General features: G+C 37.7%; 1 protein-coding gene across 2 annotated transcripts in view; it reads right to left on the reverse strand.

Moving 5' to 3' along the window:
• The window catches only part of RPS6KB1 (ribosomal protein S6 kinase B1), a 92,299-nt gene that overhangs the window by 16,254 nt on the left and 54,845 nt on the right, over nucleotides 1-21,200 (reverse strand). For both annotated transcript variants that reach the window (XR_013444611.1, XR_013444612.1), the window contains exon 16: nucleotides 20,766-20,816. The gene's annotated coding sequence lies outside the window, so the exon portion shown is untranslated. The remainder of the gene's footprint in view (nucleotides 1-20,765; nucleotides 20,817-21,200) is intronic.

Genomic DNA, 21,200 nt, shown 5'->3' on the forward strand with positions numbered 1-21,200 from the left:
ACACCCCACAGTTCTGTCTTCTCGGTGACCCAGTTTAAGTTGTTTTCATATGGCCTGTTTTTCAATTGTTTCCAACCTTTTAAAGTGTGATCTTTTTCCCCACCTCCAATTTTAAACTTGTTATGTAAATTATTTAACATATCAAAAGTAGATGAAAGTGTATAATGAATCCCCCACATACCCATTATCCAGCTTTAACTACTACCAACATATAGGCAACTGTAAGCAGTGTGACTTGGTTAAAATATAGCATGAGAGTGGTTAGTGATTAGAAAATCACACAGAGGGGTGCCTGGGTGGCTCAGTCATTAAGCGTCTGCCTTCAACTCAGGTCATGATCCCAGGGTTCTGGGATCGAGCCCCTCATTGGGCTCCCTGCTCTGCGGGGAGCCTGCTTCTCACTCTCCCTCTGCCTGCCTCTCCCCTTGCTTGTTCTCTCTCTCTGTCAAATAAATAAATAAAATCTTTTAAAAATTAAAAAAAAAGAAAATCAAAAAGAATTTCTGAAATGAAAAATATATTTGAAAGTACAAAATCAATGGAAAGATTAAATAGCTGAATAGTTCAGTGGAATAATTAATTACCTAGAATACAACCCAAAGAAGTTACCTAGAATGTAACACAGACACAAAGAAATGGAAAGGATGAGAAAAAAGAATGTGTCATTGATGATAAAGTGCAAAGGTCCAATGTATATTTGGAGTTCCAGAAGAAGAAAATGGAGAAAATGGAAGAGAGGCCATATTTGAAAAATTATGACTGAGACTTTTCCAGAATTAACAAAACTCAAATTCTTAGTTTGAAGAAACTATGATTCCCAATATAAAGAAATGAAAAGAAATCCACTCAAGATACATCATAGTGAAACTACAGAAAACCAAAAAAAAGGAAAAGATCCTATAACAGCTAGAAAGAAAGAAAACTTACCTACAAAGGAACAAATGAAAAGTGATAAGACATTTCTCATTAGCAATAGTGGAAGCCAGAAGATAGTGAAATATAGACATACTTCATTTTATTGTACTTCACTTTACTGTGCTCCACAGATACTGCATTTTTTTTTAAACAAATTGAAGGCTGGTAGCAACCCTGCATTGAGCAAGTCTATCAGCATCGTTTTTTTTTTTAATTTTTTTATTGTTATGTTAATCACCATACATTACATCATTAGTTTTAGATGTAGTGTTCCATGATTCATTGTTTGTGCATAACACCCAGTGCTCCATGCAGAATGTGCCCTCTTTAATACCCATCACCAGGCTAACCCATCCTCCCACCTCCCTCCCCTCTAGAACCCTCAGTTTGTTTTTCAGAGTCCATCATCTCTCATGGTTCGTCTCCCCCTCTGATTCCCCCCCTTCATTCTTCCCCTCCTGCTATCTTCTTCTTCTTCTTCTTTTTTTTTTTTCTTAACATATACTGCATTATTTGTTTCGGAGGTACAGATCTGAGATTCAACAGTCTTGCACAATTCACAGCGCTTACCAGAGTACATACCCTCCCCAGTGTCTATCACCCGGTCACCCCATCCCTCCCACCCCACCCCCCACTCCAGCAACCCTCAGTTTGTTTCCTGAGATTAAGAATTCCTCATATCAGTGAGGTCATATGATACATATCTTTCTCTGTTTGACTTATTTCGCTCAGCATAATACCCTCCAGTTCCATCCACGTCGTTGCAAATGGCAAGATCTCATTCCTTTTGATGGCTGCATAATATTCCATTGTATATATATACCACATCTTCTTTATCCATTCATCTGTCGATGGACATCTTGGCTCTTTCCACAGTTTGGCTATTGTGGACATTGCTGCTATAAACATCGGGGTGCACGTACCCCTTTGGATCCCCACATTTGTATCTTTGGGGTAAATACCCAGTAGTGCAATTGCTGGATCGTATGGTAGCTCTATTTTCAACTTTTTGAGGAACCTCCATACTGTTTTCCAGAGTGTATCAGCATCATTTTCTAATAGCATTTGCTTATTTCTTGATTCTGTGTTACATTTTGGTAATTCTCACAATATGTTAAACTTTTTCATTATTATTATATTTGTTACAGTGATCAGTGTTCTTTGATGTTACTACTGGAGCCTGAAAATGTGGCTAAATTGCTGCAATCTCATGATAAAACTTTAATGAATGAGGACTTGTTTCTTATGGATGAGCAAGGACCGTGGTTTTTTGAGACGGAATCTACTCCTGGTAAAGATGCTGTGAAGACTATTGAAATGACAACAAATGATTTAGAATATTCATAAACTTAGTTGATAAAACAGTGGCAGGGTTTGAGACAATTGACTCCAAGTTTGAAAGAAGCTCTACTGTAGGTAAAATGTATCAAACAACATCACATATTACAGAGAAATCATGGATCCACATGGCAAACTTCATTGCTCTCTTATGTTCAGAAACTGCCATAGCCACAGCCACCCAATCTTTAGCAATCACCACCCTGATCAGTTAGCAGCCATCAACATGGAGGCAAGACCCTCCACCAGCAAAAAGACTATGACTCACTGAAAACTTAGATGATGGTTAGCATTTTTTAGCAATGAAGTTTTTTTTAGAGTGGGGAAGGGCAGGAGAGAGAGAATCTTTTTTTTTTTTTCTTTAAAGATTTTACTTATTTATTTGTCCGAGAAAAGAGAGCACACAAGCAGGGGGAGCAGCAGGCAGACGGAGAAGCAGGCTCCCTGCTGAGCAAGGAGCCTGATACAGGACTCCGTCCCAGGACCCTGGGATCATGACCTGAGCTGAAGGCAGACACTTTACCGACTGAGCCACCCAGGCGCCCACACTAAAGGTAATTCTTGAAGTTTCTAATGAAAATTCTGAGGCACTATGGTTATAAAAGTTATGAACATACATAGGCAGTTAAAAACACAAATAGACCAAGGAGACAATGGCTCTAGCCACAACCACCAGAACCCCACCTCAGCTTTTACTCTGTGGAACATTTTGGTTACATGTGAGGCATGCAGTTCACTTTTGTAGATTTCAGGGAAGAAAACACTTCTGCTCAGTCTCCTCATGTTACCAACCTAAAAAGGCTTTCCTGGACCCCTCAGTTCTTAGGAGGAGTGGTTGAAGTAATTGGTCAGAGTCCAAGACATTCATTGGGCCTTAGTGCTTCTTCTTGACTCAGGTCTCTCTTCTTTTCTGCCTCATACTGGGGCCTCCCCTGTTAACTGTGCCATGTTAGTTTCAGGGAGAAGTTCAACATAACAGAACTCTCCAGCAGTAATTATTGGATTTTCATTTCATATATGTAGCTCCCTATAATTCCTGGCACACTTGCCTTTTTTGCAAAGTGGTTTGCTTTTCCTTCCTGGAGAAGTAAAGTCTTTACCTACTGGAAAGGTAAGTCTATTTCTCTATCCCCTCGAATCCTAGACATGGCCATGTGACTTCCTTTGGCCAATGGGAGGGTACAAATGTGGCACAAGCAGAAGGTATAATAATTGCATATTGGAACTTACTTGCTGCTAGGAACCCTTCCACAACTGAGTGAACGTAATCCCAGACCAGCCTCCTGAAGGATGAGAGCTCATGTGAAGAAGCCTCTGGTTATCCCAACCATCCTAGCTGAGGCCCCCAGATACATGATTGAGGCCATCCTAAATCATCCAGTCCCAGCTGAGCTGACCCAGACTAGAACTGACCAGTCAACCCTCAAAATTATGAGAAATAATGTTCGTTGTTTTAAGCCACTAAATTTAGATAATTTTGTTTCACAGCAAAAGACAATTGATATAGCAGTATAACATGCAAACAAATAAAGCAAGCTATAAAACCCTGAATGTAATCAATGGGGAATGGTGAATGAATTTATATCCCTACTGCAGACTATTATGCAACTATTAAGTATCAGGATCTTCATCAGTTAGTCCAGAGTAGCACTGTCCAATAGAAATATAATTTATGTCAGAGGGCACGTATTGAATGGAGCACTGGGTGTTATACGCAAACAATGAATCGTGGAACATTACATCAAAAACTAATGATGTAATGTATGGTGATTAACATAATAAAATTTAAAAAAAATAAATGAGATCAGAAAAAAAAAGAAATATAATTATGTCACATGTGTAAATTTAAGTTTTAAGTAGCTACATTAAAAACAGCAAAAGGAGGGGCGCCTGGGTGGCTCAGTCATTAAGTGTCTGCCTTCAGCTCAGGTCGTGATCCCAGGGTCCTGGGATCGAGCCCCACGTCGGCCTCCCTGCTCCGTGGGAAGCCTGCTTCTCCCTCTCCCACTCCCCCTGCTTGGGTTCCCTCTCTCGCTGTTTCCCTCTGTCAAATAAATAAATAAAGTCTTAAAAATAAAAAAATAAAAATAAAAACAGCAAAAGGAAACAATGAAATTAATTTTAATAATATATTTTATTTAACTCAATATATCCAACATGTAATCAATAAAAAAATTATTTGTGAGATATTTTACATTCTCTTTTTGTACTAAGTCTTAGGAATCTGGTGTGCATTTTACACCTTACAGCACAATCGAATTCAAAAGAGCTACATTTCAAGTGTTCAGTAGCTACATGTGGCTAGTGACTACCATATTGGATGATGAAGATCTAGAGGCTAGTCTACCATACATGGAAGTTACAGATTCAAATGTGTGATTTCACCCCTTACACGCTTTTTTTAAAGAAAAGTCATCCAAGTGTACATAACTATGTGGAAGGGGGTGAAAGGATGTAACTCAAGTTATTAAAATTGTTTTGCCAGCCAGCTAATTGAGGTTGGAAGAAGAGGGAGGAGATATTTCTTTTACATATGCTGGTATTGTTTAGCTTCATATAAAGGTATATTAAGTTTTAAATTATTTTTTAAAGCTAAATAAAAAGCATAAGGTGAAATAAAAATGAGGTAAAAAGGAGGACACATGAAATGCTTCTAACTGAGGTTACTTCTGGAGTCAGCATAAAGGAAGAATTTTACTTCTTTTTTTAATCTTTTTACTGAAGTATAATTGACATATATTGATTTCAGATATACAACATAACAATTTGATATGTGTATACACTGTGATCACCACAATAAACCTAGTTACTATCTATTCCCATAGATTAACTTTTAGAATTTAATCTCCTGACAATTTTCAGGTATGCATTACAATATTATTGACTATACTCACCATGATGTATGTTACATCCTTGTGACTTATTTATGACTGGAAGTTTGTATTTCACCCATTTTGACCAACTTCCTAATCCACCACCCTTCTGGTAAATGCCATTCTGTTCTCTGTATCTGAGAGTTTTGTTTCATTTCGTTTGTTCATTTTTTTTTTAGATTCCACATATAAGTGAAATCATATAATATTTGTCTTTCTATGACTTATTTTGCCTAGCATAATTTCCTCAAGGTCCAACCATGTTGCAAGTAGCAAGATCTCATTCTTTTTAGGGGCTGAGTAGTATTCCAGTGTGTGTGTGTGTGTGTGTGTGTGTGTACATACACACACACACACACACCATCTTCTTTATCTGTTCATCCATTGATGGACACTTAGGTTGTTTCCATATCTTGACTATTATAAATAATGTTGTGATGAACAAAGCGATGCACATATCTTTTTGAATTAGGTTTTTTTCCAAGATAAATACACATAAGTAAATTAGCTGGATCATATGGTAGTTCTATTTTTAATTTTTTGAAGAACTTCCATATTGTTTTCCACAGTGGCTGCACCAATTTACTTTCCCACCAACAGTGCACAGTGCACAAGGGTTCCCTTAAGAATTTTACTTTTTAATACAGGTCTTTTCCAATTTTTAAACTCTAACCACTTACTTTTTTATAATTTTTTAAAGTTACATTTTTTTTTAAGTAGGCTCCATGCCCAGCACAGAGCCCAATGTGAGGCTCAAACTCAGGACTGCAAGATCAAGACCTGAGCTGAGATCGAGAGTCCAACACTCAACCAACTGAGTCACCCAGGTACCCCTAAAAGTTACATTTTTATGTTAAATATTTGTTTTTTTAAAAAATTGGAATAGTGATTCTTTTTCACAAGGGTTAGGGACAGAAATTGAGTGGGAAGGGGCATACAGAATCTTTTGGGGGTGATGAAAATGCTCTATATCTTTTCATTTTTTTAAAGATTGTTATTTATGTATTTGACAGAGAGAGAGACAACAAGAGAAGGAACACAAGCAGGGGGAGTGGGAGAGGGAGAAGCAGGCTTCCCACTGAGCAGGGAGCCCCATGCGGGGCTTGATCCCAGGACCCTGGGACCATGACCTGAGCCGAAGGCAGATGCCCAACAACTGAGCCACCCAGGTGCCCTGAAAATGCTCTATATCTTAAAAAGTGTTAGGGTTACACAGGTGAATGTATTTGTCAAAACTCACAAGATACACACTCAACATTTGTGCATTTCACTTTGTATAAAAAAGTTATAAAAAATTTGAACCCCAGGGATGCCTGGGTGGCTCAGTCGGTTAAGCATCTGACTTCAGCTCAGGTCATGATCCCAGGGTCCTGGGATCGAGTCCGACATCGGGCTCCTTGCTCAGCGGAGAGCCTGCTTCTCCCTCTGCCTGCCACACCCCCCGTTTGTGCTCTCTCTTTCCCTCTCTCTGACAAATAATAAAATCTTCAAAAAAAATCTCCTCTTACCTTTAAAAAAAAATTGAACCCTAGTTAACAATACATATGATAACATATTTAAAAGTGAAGTGTACTGATATATGTGATTTGCTTTGAAATGCACAAAATAATAAGATGGTTTGATGATACATAGAATAGGTGGTTATGGCTAGGAATGGCTAGTTATATGATAAAGCAAATATACCAAAATGTCACCTGTAGAATACAGACTGGGGCTGGGAGATGGAGAGGGCGGTGGGTTTGGGTGTTACTACAATTCTTTCATTATCTCAGTTTGAAAATTTTCATAATAAAATGTTGGGGGAGAAAAGAAAGTTGCAGAAAAACATAATATCATTATAATTTTGTTTTAAAATATTCATGTGTTGTAGAAGACATATTTATATATGCATAAAGATATGAAAGCCACACAAAACTGCAGAAATTGTCAAGCTGATCCTAAAATTCATACAGAAATGAAATCCAAAATAGCCAAAACAATCTTGAAAACGGGAATAAAGTTGGAGTCCTGACACTTCCTGATTTCAAAACACAACACAAAGAATAGCAATCAGGACAGTATGGTACTGGTATAGACAGATAGATAGATCAATGGACTAGAAATGTAAATGCTTACATTTATGGTCAACTGATTTTCAAGAAAGATGTCAAGAAAATTCGATGGGAAAGAGAGAGTCTTCCAATAAACTATATATCCATATAAAAAAATTCGGGGGTGCCTGGGTGGCTTGGTCAGTTAAGCATCTGCCTTTGGCTCAGGTCATGACGTCAGGGTCCTGGGATCAAGCCAGTCAGGCTCCCTGCTCAGCATGTGTCTTCTTCTCCCTCTGCCTCTGCCCCTCCCCCACCTGCTCGTGCTTGCTCTATCAAATAAATAAAATCTTAAAAACAAAACACCTTATACATGAATGTTAAATGCAGCATTGTCTTAACATTGTCAACAAGCGGGAAACAATTCAAGCATCCATCAGCTGGTGAATGAGTAAACAAACATGTCCTATCCATATAATGGAATATTAGTGAGCAATAAAAAGGAATGAAATATTGATACATGCTTCAACATGGATAAACCTTGAAAACACTTTGCTAAGTGAAAGAAGCCCGTCACAGAAGGCTACATATTCTATGATTCCATTTATATGAAATGTCTAGAATAGGTAAATCCACAGAGACAGAAAGTAGATTAATGGTTGCTAGGGGATGGGAGGAATGAGGAATAACTATTAATGAGCACTGGGTTTCTTTTTGAAGTGAAGAAAATGTTCTAAATTTATAATGATAATGGTTACACAACTCTGTGGATAAAAACCCACTATTGTATACTTTAAAAGGGTAAAATTTTATGCTATGTGAATAATATCTCAATAAAGCTGTTATTTAAAAAAGTTAGTTTGAATGAATAAAAATTAATTTTTTATGAGAAAAACTAAACTCATTTCTTTGTTTCTTATAATCTCTACTATCGTTACTTAACCATTTTTATGAATGGAGATGAGTAAGAAAGAAAGTGTAATTTCAAAAGATAAGAAAAACAACACACTCAGGGTTTGGTGTTTGGTACACAAAGGTGACTCTCAGATTTGGGCTGGTAGCAAGAGGGGTGAAAACTGCAAGGGCAGTAACTGCTGCTAAAGAAACACCAGCAGTTTCTAATTTTATGCTGTCCTATATTTTGCTGTGACTTTCATAGCTTTCGATAATGTTATAGTAGAGGCCAAAACAGAAATGCCTTTTATATTTTATTATAAGAGCTAAACTGGGAAATAAACTCACCAATTGCTTTTTTAAAAAGGAAATGAGCTAAAAACAACATAGATGTAAGTGGAGCTTAAATAAACCTTTACTCAGTAAAATGAATGTGTTCACAGGGGAGGGAGAGTTTGGTAGTAAAAATAGTTTAAAGTATTACATTATTTTAAAAAGCATTTTGTTTCATTTACTGTAGATGGTCAAACACCATTTTAAAACAGATGGTAAACTGTTGGATAGTAAAAGAAATGACATCTTGTTTCCATTTTCCTATTCCTTCCAGTTCATCTCTTTATTGTAAATGATTTTCCATTGTGGGAGGATATTAAATTTAAATCAAACTGAAAGGAAAAAAGCATGTGGCTATGTTCATAAATTCATGTTTCTTAGCACTTGCTGCCTCTTATAGCCATTTTATGAAGAATATTTCAAATTGATCTATTCTTTCTGGATCTGAAAAAATTGAGAGTTTCTTTTCTTGGGCAAACAGCTTATTCAAAAAAACCTATACACAAAAAGAAACAAAAGAATTGTGTAATTATGATATCAGCATTTAAGATAAATTTTAATACTTTCAGGAGAAAGATGCACTGGTAAGCATTTGAGGAATGGTATTAAGTTTAATTTGTAAAGATAATAACTAAGATGCGCAGTGCTTACCATGTTTTTAGATTGTTCTAAATGCCATACATAAGAGAGTATGTATATATGTTTGCATACATACATGTGTATGTGTATATGAATGTTTGTGTGTGTTGCTAACAATTACGTAAATAAATAAATAAATAATTTCTCACAATAACCACACTAAGATGAGGGAACTGAAACAGAACAAAGTTAAGCAATTTGTCCAAGCTGAACCCAAGGGAGTTTGGCACCACAGTCCATGTTTTTAATAATTACTCTCTGTATATATCAAGAGCACTGAGAACATTAAACAAGCCAATAGATCGTTCATACCTCCTGTTCTGAACTTCCCTCTACAAAACACCAAGTTCTATTTTGGACATATGATACATCTGAAACTTAATGTAAATTTCTTTTACAAGAAAGGAGGTAACTAATTTCTGATTTTGAACCTCTTTGACCTATGACAAAACTCTCTAGATTCACAGAAACCAAAGTTTTTCAATCTAAAGCACATTATTTTGAGATCAAATGTAAATACATTAAAAAAAGATACACTGGAGGGGCACTTGGGTGGCTCAGTCAGTTGGGCATCCGACTCTTGGTTTCAGCTCAGGTCATGATCTCACGGGTTGTGAGATCAAGCCTACTCTGTGCTCAGCAGGGTGGCTGCTTGAGATTCTCTTCCTCTGTCCCTTCCCCCACTCATGTTCTTTCTCTCTCTAAAATAAATAGATAAATCTTTAAAAAAAAATTGGAGATGTCACTGAGGGAGGCAGTACCAGGAAGGCATGAAGAACCAGGAAGCACAAGGACCAATAGCTAGGACTAGAGTAGCTTGGAGAAACCCCTCTCACATGTGATGCCACTCCAGTAACCCAACCCCCTCCTGAACAGGGATCTGAGAATGTGCCAAGATTCCCCCTAGCCTTCACCAGGTGGGCCTGTATAATGCGTCCATGTGCAATAACAAGGGATGTCTTTTATTTTCTGCTACCTCTTCCCTGCCAGTGCATTGTTGGGGCAGATGGAGAAGGTATTTTCTTTTCTTTTTTTTTTTTTAGATTTTTTTATTTGTATTTATTTGACAGAGAGAGACATAGCGAGAGAGGGAACACAAGCAGGGGGAGTGGGAGAGGGAGAAGCAGGTTTCCCGCTGAGCAGGGAGCCCGACGCGGGGCTCGATCCCAGGACCCTGGGATCATGACCTGAGCTGAAGGCAGATGCTCGATGACTGAGCCACCCAGGTGCCCCTAGAGAAGGTATTTTCAAGACAAAGCATAAGCCCCACAAATAAAAGGTGTGAAGTTGCAAAAAAAATTGAAATTAGGTTAATAAATCCATATCTTTATTTTCCAGATGGTTAACCACTAAACCACATGATAGAAATAAATTTTTATATAAAATTGTATCTACTTTGGATTTTTAGCTAAAAAAAAAAAGGAAAACATACTTCTTTTTTTCAAGTTATCTATTATTTTTTTAATTGAAGTATAGTTGACATACAATGTTAACATTAGTTTCAGGTGTACCACATAGTTATTTGATAACCCTATACCTTATGCTATGCTCACTCCAAGTGTAACTACCATCTGTCACACCCCCAACACTATTATAATACCACTGACTATATTCCCTATGCTGTACATTTTATCCCTATGACTTATTCATTCCATAACTGGAAACCTGTACCTTCAATTCCCCTTCACCCATTTTGCCCACCCATCTACTGCCCTCCCCTCTGGCAAACAACAGTTTGTTCTCTGAATTTAGTTATAGGTCTGATTCTGCTTTTTGTTTGTTTTGTTTTTTAGATTCCACATGTAAGTTAAATCACGTGATATTTGTCTTTCTCTGTCTGACTTATTTCACTTAGCATAATACCCTCAAGGTCCATCCATGTTGCCAGAAATAGCAATAATATTCCATTGTATTCTTTATCCATTCATCTATTGACTGACACTTGGTCCAGATCCTGGCTATTTTAAATAATGCTGCAATAAACAAGGGATGCATATATCTTTTTGAATTACTGTTTTTATTTTCTTTGGGTAATAGAATAACTGGATCATATGGTATTTCTATTTTTAATTTTTGAGGAACCTCCATAGTTTTCCACAGTGACTGCACCAATTTACATTCCCAACAGTGCACGAGGATTTTGTTTTCTCCACATCCTCACCAACATTTGTTATTTCTTGTCTTTTTGATTCTAGCCATTCTGACTGGCGTAAGGTGATATCTTATTGTGGTTTTGATTTGCATTAAGGAAAACATACTTTTTAAGATTATACTCAACTTCATACAACTAATTACCTAAAAACAATTCCCAAAGACATTTTTATTTTGAGACACACACAAAGGTTGCCTTCCTATACGCCAACTCTAGAACCAGATTGCTCTATGACATTTTTCCTAAAAGCATTCATTTAAAACATTTTTATCTTGTGTCAGCTTCAACTGATTGATAGTGAATGGCTGGACTTGTGTGTGAAGAAGGAACCTGAGGCTGAGTTCAAGCTGAACAAGAATGAATTTGATATCAGTTGTCAATATCTGCCATAGGTATGGGTAGAAAAAGCGGTGGCACAAGTGCTATGTATTTACCATCCCTGAATTAGTGGATACAATTCCTTTTTAAGATTTTATTTATTTATTTATTTATATTTGAGAGAGCATGAGCAGAGAGACGGGCAGAGGGAGAGGGACAAGCAGACTCCCCACTAAGCAGGGAGCCCGATGCAGGGCCTGATCCCAGGACCCCGATATCATGACCTGAGCGGAAGGCAGACGCTTAACTGAGCCACCCAGGCACCCTACTGTATAAAATTTCTATACAAAAAACCCCCATCACTTGTAGTTTATACCAGAGCTTAAAGTAAAACTGAGAATACACATATACCAGACCAATAAAGACCATTTTTAATAAAAATAATACCATCTTACTATACCGTAAAATAAGAAACTAACACTCCAAATTATTCTCCAAATGTTTAGGAAGTGAACTGTGGTTCAGCCACATCACATAAGGGTGAAAGAAGGAAAACCAAAAATTTGTGTTCAAAGGAAGCAAGCTGGGGCCAAGATTTAATGGAAGTAAGAGAGAAAACTGGGCACAGGTAGGGGGAAAAACATTGTATGAAGGAAGGGGGACAGGTACTACAGAAAAGCAAAAGTAAAGTTTTCTTTCTTGTCAGGGTAAAGAGAATTAAGAAAAAACATTCAAAACTTGGAAACAGGCAGAAGAGATTACTGGGATCATTCCAATGGAATACAAGATATAATTTAGCAGACCTTCTGGGGACAGGATAGCTGACTGTGTAGGGATGTGCATCTTAATTTGACTTTCTATTGACTAGGTTATTTTACAACTTTATACGGGTAGTGGTTAACTTGCAGGTCACTGACAACAAAGCAATTGCTCTTCCTATTGGAGAGCAATGCAAATGATTCCTGTCCTTAGTCATATAAATACAAATCTGCTGGTAGAGATTTAACTCTTTTCCATCTAGAAAAAAACATAACCCAAAATATTATGTCTCTTACCATGCAGAAATTTCCATCTACTGACAAATTAGTTCAGCATTCCTTTGACTATATATATATTCTTTGTTCCCTGAATTTTTCTTTGAACCAATCTTAGTATCTTATATGTTCTCATAATTGAGTTGAATAAGATATTTGAAATATTTTCCTATTATATTTGAATAAAAGCCATGTTTTTAAATTTTTGAAAATTATATTCTAGCAAGCGTTTGTGTAGAAATAATAAACTAGATAAACGGGGAAAAAAGAGTTACAGAGGACCTAATAACAGGTAACAAAGTGACAGCAAAGGAGTGCCACTATGCAGTAACAAATATCTACTTTGTTCTAGAATGATTAAATGGTGACTGAGCATTTATTACTAAGAATTTATGTGTTGCATATATGAGCTGACTATGCAGGTATCCCCTTTTCAAAAGCAATTTCTGAAGCTATAATATTCATAAAGAAATGGCAACTTGAAACACCTGGGCGGCTCTGTCAGCTAAGTGTCCGACTCTTGGTTTGGGCTCAGGTCATGATTTCACAGTTGTGAGATTGAGCCCTGCATCAGATTCCACACTCAGCGCAGTCTGCTTCAGATTCTCTCTCCCTCTCCCTCCTGCTCACACACTCGCTCTCAAATAAGTAAATAAAATTAAAAAAAAAAAAAAGAAATGGCAACTTACCTATAAAGGAAGGCCAGAGAAGTGGGGAAACCAGCAGACCTTAGTAATAAGGAAGACTAGGGGGAAAAGATTCCAGGTAAGAACAATCCATGGTGTAGAATGCTATAAAAATGTCAAGTAAGATGAGATCTGAAAAGTATCCATTCATTCATATATTCAATAAATATTTATTGGGTTATTAGTATATGCCAAGAACTGTATTAGTCATGGGGATACAGTAATAAAACCAAAATAGTCCCTCCTGACATTGAGTATAGTCGAAGAGACAGACATTAAATAGCTACTTTAAGAAATAAGTATTCAGAGATTCCAGTGCCGGGCAAGGAATAGTCCACTAAAGGGGTTTTTTTTTTTTCTGATGGGCATTGATACCTCCCAGCTCAATGTGCCCCTCAAATTTCCACAGTGATTTTCCACAGAGCTGTGCCCCATATAGGCACCCCTATAATAGGCCAGGTTTCCACTGCCCTTCATTGGCCATTGTCCATGAGTTGGTAAAAATGAAATCTAGGGATTGTTATCATTCATTGTCCAATTCTTCCACCGCTGGTAAGCAAACAGTATGCAAGTCAGCCCACCTAGCTGATTTTTACCTTCTCTGATCAGAGTGGTGGTCTACCAAACAGGATTTTGTCCATTTACCTTACAACTGCCATCCATGAACCAAGGAGATATTTGTTGGTCAGCTGAGAGATGTCCATAGGGCATGGTCCAAGTGATGACAGAATCTGGAGGCTCTTCAAAATTTCAAAGTCAGGCCTAGGGTTTGAAAAGAGGCTCCCTATTGTAAGTATATCATCCTTGCATTCCATAGGTAGCATGACCCTGTATAAACTATTTCCATTTTATTATGGAACTATTCTGGGCACTGCCCTCCCCAATACAGTGTTTTTCCAACATCATCCAAGACATCAAAGGCATTTTAGGATTCAAGATTTTACGTCCTTCAGTCACAAGGGCAGTTTTAATTAATGTCTGATAGCAACCTAGTAATTGCCCCCCAAATGGGAATTCTCCAGACCAAAGTCCCAGTAGTCAATGCTGGGAGATGCTCCCAGGCTTTTGTGATAAGGCCCAGTGTATGTTCCACATACAGTTATTGCATAAAGAATTTGTCCAGGGGTACCTGGGTGGCTCAGTCAGTTAAGTCTCTGCCTTCAGCTTGGGTCATGATCCCAGGGTCCTGGGATAGAGCCCCACATCAGCAGGGAGCCTACTTCTTCCTCTCCCTCTGCCGCTCCCCCGCTTGTGTGCGAGTGCATGGGCGCTCTCTCTAATAAATAAATAAGATCTTAAAAATAAAAAAAAATAATTTGTCCATATCAGCACTCCAGCTTCTACTCTATATGGTTTGGATTCACGTAATCTTATCGATTCCCATTTAGCATGTCCAATTAACATTGCTTGAAGGGCAGATTTACATGCCTTCTTTTTAACAATTCTGGTAGGTGAAATGTTCCCCAGTCAGATATAATGTTCATCCCCATAATGCAATCAGGTAAAAGAGATACAACCATTTCACATAAAGCTCATTGAAACATATTAATTCTCTTCTCAACTTTCACCTTAATTTCATCAGCCTTTACATTCTTAGTTGTAGCTTCCATTAGGACTTCATCAACAGGTCCCGGTTTTATAACACTGACTAAAAGGTGTGGTGAAGATGTAGAGAAATTAGAACCCTTGTGCACTGTTGGGGATAATGTAAAATAGTGCAGTTGCTAAGGAAAACACTATGGCAGTTCCTCAAAAAATTAAAAATTGATATAGTAATTCCACTTCTAGGTGTATATCCAAAATATAAAGCAGAATCTCAAAGAGGTAACTGTATACCCATATTTATAGCAGATTATTCACAATAGACTACGTGTCCATCAGCAGATGAATGGATAAACAAAATGTGGTATATAGACAAAGTAGAATATTATTCAGCCTTAAAAGGGAAGTAAATTCTAATACATGCTACAACAATATTTGAGATTATGCTAAGTGAAATAAGTCAATCACAAAGACAAATACTGTATAAATCCATTTACATGCAGTATCTAGAGCAGTCAAATTCATAGAAACAAAGTAGAATGGTATTTGCCAAGGCTTGGGAGGAGGGAGAATAGGGAATTATTGCTTAATAGGTATAGGGTTTCAGTTTCACAAGATGGAAAAGTTCTGAAGAATGGTTGCACAACAATGTAAATATACTTAATACTGAACTATACACCTAAAAATAGTTAAGATAATAAATTTTATGTTAGGTGTATTTTACCAGTTAAAAATTAGAAAATGAAAGTGCTTATATCTTTATAAAGAGAGATAACCAAAACCCAATAGATAATGGAATACTAAAAATGTCCAAATAATCCAAAAAAAAAGGCAGGAAACGTTAAAGAGAAAAATAAAAAAGAGGAAACAAACAGAAATCAATAAAAGGGTAACTTAAGTCCAACCACATCAATTATTACACTAATGTAAATGATCTAAACATACCAATTAAAAGCAAAAATTGTCAGATTGAGTTTTTTTAAACAAAGATTCAACTGAAATTAAATAAGCAACCCATAGATAGGTTAGGAGTAAAAGGATGGTAAAAGATAACATTAAAACACTAGTCAAAAGAAGTGGGAGGTGCTATGTATCACCATGGATAAAGACGGATATTATACAATGTTAAAAGGATCAGATCACCAAGAAGATGTAAGAACTGTAATTGTGTATGGACCTAAAAACAGATCTTCAAAATACATGAAGCAAAAACTTGAAAGGATAAATAGACAAATTCATAATTATACTTGGAGGCTTCACTATTTCTTAAAGTTATGGATAGAATAAGTAGAAAGTCAGCAAAGACTGAGAAGACCTGAACAACACTATCAACCAACTTGATCTAAGATATTTGTAGAACTCTCTACCCAACAACATTAGAATACACGTTATTTTCAAGTGCACCTGAAGCATTTATCAAGACATATGATAGGGGCACCTGGGTGGCTCAGTCGTTGGGCGTCTGCCTTTGGCTCAGGTCATGATCCCAGGGCCCTGGGATCGAGCCCCGCATTGGGCTCCCTGCTCCGCGGGAAGCCTGCTTCTCCCTCTCCCACTCTCTCTGCCTGTGTTCCCTCTCTTCCTATGTCTGTCAAATAAATAAATAAAATCCTAAAAAAAAAAAAAAACAGATATGATAGTCTAGGGGCGCCTGGATGGCTTGGAAAGGAAAATACTAACAAAATCTATAAACTTCTAGCCATACTGACATGAAAAAAAAAGACATAAATTACCAAAATCAGGAATGTGAGGGTGACATCATCACAGACACTACAGATATTTAAGAGAGTATTACACACACCTTTATGCCAATTCATCCATAGGCACAAATTACCAAAGCTCACTCAGGAAGAAATATATAACCTGGATAATCCTATATCCATTAAAGGAATTAAATCTGTAGTTTAAAACCTCTCCATAAAGAAATTTCTTTGCCAAGTGGCTTTACCAGCAAATCTACCAAATCATAAAGAAATAATACTAATTCTAGGCGCCTGGGTGGCTCAGTCGGTTAAGCATCTGCCTTCGGCTCAGGTCATGATCCCAGGGTCCTGGGATCGAGTCCTGCATCTGGCTCTTTGCTCAGCGGGGAGCCTGCTTCTCCCTCTCCCTCTGCCTCTCTCTGTCTCTCATGAATAAATAAATAAAATCTTTAAAATAAAAAGAGAAAGAAAGAATACTAATTCTATATAATGTTTTTTGAAAACAGAAAAAGGGGGAAACATTTCCAATTCAGGAGCACAACCCTATTACCAAAGCCAGATAAATACATCATAGGGGCGCCTGGGTGGCTCAGTTGGTTAAGCGACTGCCTTCGGCTCAGGTCATGATCTCAGGGTCCTGGGATCGAGCCCCGCATTGGGCTCCCTGCTTGGCGGGAAGCCTGCTTCTCCCTCTCCCACTCCCCCTGTTTGTGTTCCCTCTCTCGCTGTCCCTCTCTCTGTCAAATAAATAAATAAAATCTTTAAAAAAAAAAAAAATACATCGTAAGAAAGGCAGTATCTCCCATAAACATAGATGCAAAATCTACCACAAAATATTAGTAAATAAAATTCAACATATGAAAAGGATAATATACTACAACCCAATGGGTTTTATACTGGAAATGCAAGGCTGATTCAACATTTAAAAATTAATTGACATAATTCACCATATTAATAGACTAAAGAAGAAAAACTATGATTTCTCCATATAGGCAGGAAAAGCATTTGACAGAATTAAGTATCTACTCATGATAAAAACTCTTAGTAATCTAAGAAAGGAACTTAACCTGAAAAATGACATCTACAAAAGAAAAACTATAGGTAACACATAATAGTAAAAGACTGAATGTTTTTTCCCTAAAACAGGAACAAGGCAAGGACATCTACTCTCACCACTCCTATTCAACATGTACTGGCAATTCAAACGAACACAATAAAAAAATAAAAGGCATACAGATTGGGAGGGGGAGACGAACCATGAGAGACGATGGACTCTGAAAAAAACAAACTGAGGGTTCTAGAGGGGAGGGGGGTGGGAGGATGGGTTAGCCTGGTGATGGGTATTAAAGAGGGCACGTTCTGCATGGAGCACTGGGTGTTATGCACAAACAATGAATCATGGAACACTACATCAAAAACGAATGATGTAATGTATGGTGATTAACATAACAATAAAAAATTTTTTTAAAAGCATACAGATTGGAAAGGAAGAGGTTGTCTCTATTGATAGACAACACTGTCTAAGTACAAGGTATCAAAGAATTTACAAAAATCTCCCAAAACTGGGGAGCCTGGGTGGCTCAGTCGTTAAGCGTCTGCCTTCAGCTCAGGTCATGATCCCAGGGTCCTGGCATCGAGCCCCGCATCGGGCTCCCTGCTCGGCGGGAAGCCTGCTTCTCCCTCTCCCACTCCCCCTGCTTGTGCTCTCTCTCTCGCTGTGTCTCTCTCTGTCAAATAAATAAATAAAATCTTTAAAAAAAAAAAAAAAATCTCCCAAAACTAATGAGAAATGGGCAATGTCATTCAAAGCCACAGTTTTTACTCCAAATTTATGATCTCCAGATATCTATATCAAACTGCCAACTGGATATCTTCACTTATATGTCCCAAGAACTCAACCCCTAAGACTCTATTTCCACAGCTGAATTTATTATCCCTCCAAACTTGGTCTGTAAAAATATATATTTCCAGGGCACTTGGCTGGCTCAGTTGGTGGTACATGCAACTCTTGATCTTGGGGTTGTAAGTTCAAGTCCCATGCTGGGTGTAGAAATTACTTAAAAATAAAATCGTAAAAAAATACAACTATATATATATATATATTTCCCATTACCTTTGGTAATATCACAAATTTACTTGTTCTAATATTCATAGCTTTCCAAAATTGATCTATCCATCCGCCCAAGCTACAAAAGATTCATCTTAGACTTCTTCCCACTCCACATCTACTTGGGTCACTTAGGGTATCAGTTAACTTTTGTTATGAAACAAACCGCACCAAATCTGAAGATTTATATGGAAATATTTATTATTTCCTGTGATTCTGTGGGTTGACTAGCTGATTCTTCTGGTCTGAACCATCTTAGTTGGGGCTAGGATGACCTCACACATATGTCTGGGGCCTCAACTGGGAAGGCTGAGATGGTTGGGACACTTGGGGCCTCTCTCCAAGTGGTTCCTGATCTTCTAGGAGGCAAAGCCTGATTTGATTACATGGTGGCTGAAGGGTTATCAGCTGTAAAAGGGCAAATCCTAACGTGCAAACATTTTTCAAGTCTGCTAAATTACAACTGCTATTATCTCAATGGCCAAAGCAAGTCACATGAGTTAGTCAGTCTGGGAGGGGTCTACCCAAGGGTATGGATATATGTAGGCATGACCTATTGGCTTGAGAAGGGGGGCATAACTGCAACAATTTATCACACTTAAACCTATTTATCTCCTTATAAGCCCTCCAATTTCATGAATCCCATTTTACTGAGGAGTTCAAGATCTTCTCATCTCCTACTTCAACTATTTTTAATAATCTCCTGAGCTTGTATTACTGTAAGCTATCAGCATGTGAATTTTCTGGAAAATGCAAATCTTGTCATAAAACTCTGCTGCTTAAAACTCAATAGCTTTCCTTTGGCCATTAGAATAAACTATAGAATAAATTCCTAAGACCACAACATTTTTCATTTTCTAGCCCATACTTACTATTCCCTCATATGCACCCTACTCTTTCAGAAACAAAAAAAATTACTTCAAAGGGCTGTTGTATTTCAATACCATGCCTTTCCACCTATTGTTGTTTTTATCTGGAATGTCCATTTACTGCTTGTGTCCTGGCAAATTTCGACATATTCTTCAAGATTCAGCTCAAATATCACAAATATAATGAAGCAGTTCCTTCCTAACAAAGTTAAATGCTTCAGTTCTTGCTTCCATTGCATCTCATACAACCTTCAATTATAGTTTTATTCCAGTATACTACACTTATTTGTTTGGAGACTTGTCTAGCCACTTATGTCACTGGGGGAAGGGCACTGTGTTTTTTTTAATGTCTACCTCTCCAACCTCTAGTACAATTCTTGACACTTAGTAAGTACTCAGCAAATCCTTCTTGAATTAATCAATTAAAATGCCCATTTCCTACATTCTAGATGCTAGTGGAAAGAAAATTTATCAGGTAAGTCTGTCCCTGTCAAATCCTGTCATCAACTCAGTACTCTTTACTTCTTCAAATGTTACTTTTCAGTCAAGTTGTTTGAGTGGAATGCAGTTCTAAGTATACTAGTAAACTTTCAATATGTCCTAATATACCTACAATGTGTTATGAATGTGTTAAAGTAAGAATTTAAACATTCCAGAAAATTCACATGCTGATAGCTTACAGTAATACAATGTATTAAATTTTAAATATACCTACTGTACTAAAACAGACCGATGCCCCATTGTAGCTATAGCTAGATTACATGAGACTGACTCTTTTTCTGTTTCCCTAAATTATCATACCTTTTAAAGTTTAAAATAAAAATATCCATGTTGTAGGGCGCCTGGGTGGCTCAGTTGGTTGGGCGACTGCCTTCGGCTCAGGTCATGATCCTGGAGTCCCGGGATCGAGTCCCGCATCGGGCTCCCTGCTCAGCAGGGAGTCTGCTTCTCCCTCTGACCCTCCCCCCTCTCATGTGCTCTCTCTCTCTCCTCTCATCCTCTCTCAAATAAATAAAATCTTTAAAAAAAAAAAAAAAAAAAATATCCATGTTGTAGATGGAATGAAAGGATATATACAAAAGTATGTCTCCTTGAAAAATTCACTACAGTCCTGAGCCTGGCCCTCAGCCTTTGCTACAGTCCTAATATTTGTGCCCCTACAAAATTCATCTAATGTCCAATGTGATGGTATTAGGAGTTGGAGGCCCGTGATTAGGTCATGAGGGCAGAGCCCTTATGAATGAGATTCCAAAGAGTTCCCTCCACCCTTCCACCACAGGAGGACACAGCAAGAAGAACAGGAAACAGATATTCAACGAAACAGGTACTCACCAGACACCAAATCTGCCAGCACTTTGATGTTAGACTTCTTAGGCTCCTGAACTGTGAGAAATAAATTTGTTGTTCATGAGCTACCTAGTCCATAATTTTGCAGCCCAAATGGACTAAGACAGCCTTACTAACCCAGAAACCTAATTTGTCAGCAAGACTTATGTTAAGCTCATGGAGACCTATAAATATTAAAAAATAAATAAAAAGCCCAATATCTTAATCAACAGTGTGAAGCAGATCTAATACCAGTTGGGGGCGGGGGGGAAGAGTGTCTTTTCTAACCAAGGGAAATGGTTTGGTGATAGAACAAACCTGACTTATGATCCCAGGATGCTGGGATCGAGCCCTACATAGGGCTCCCTGCTCAGCAGGAAGCCTGCTTCTCCCCCTCCCACTCCCCCTGTTTGTGTTCCCTCTCTCGCTGTCTCTCTCTCT

Source organism: Halichoerus grypus, chromosome 2 (genome assembly GCF_964656455.1).
Source record: "Halichoerus grypus chromosome 2, mHalGry1.hap1.1, whole genome shotgun sequence".
Classification (NCBI taxonomy): Eukaryota; Metazoa; Chordata; class Mammalia; order Carnivora; family Phocidae; genus Halichoerus; species Halichoerus grypus.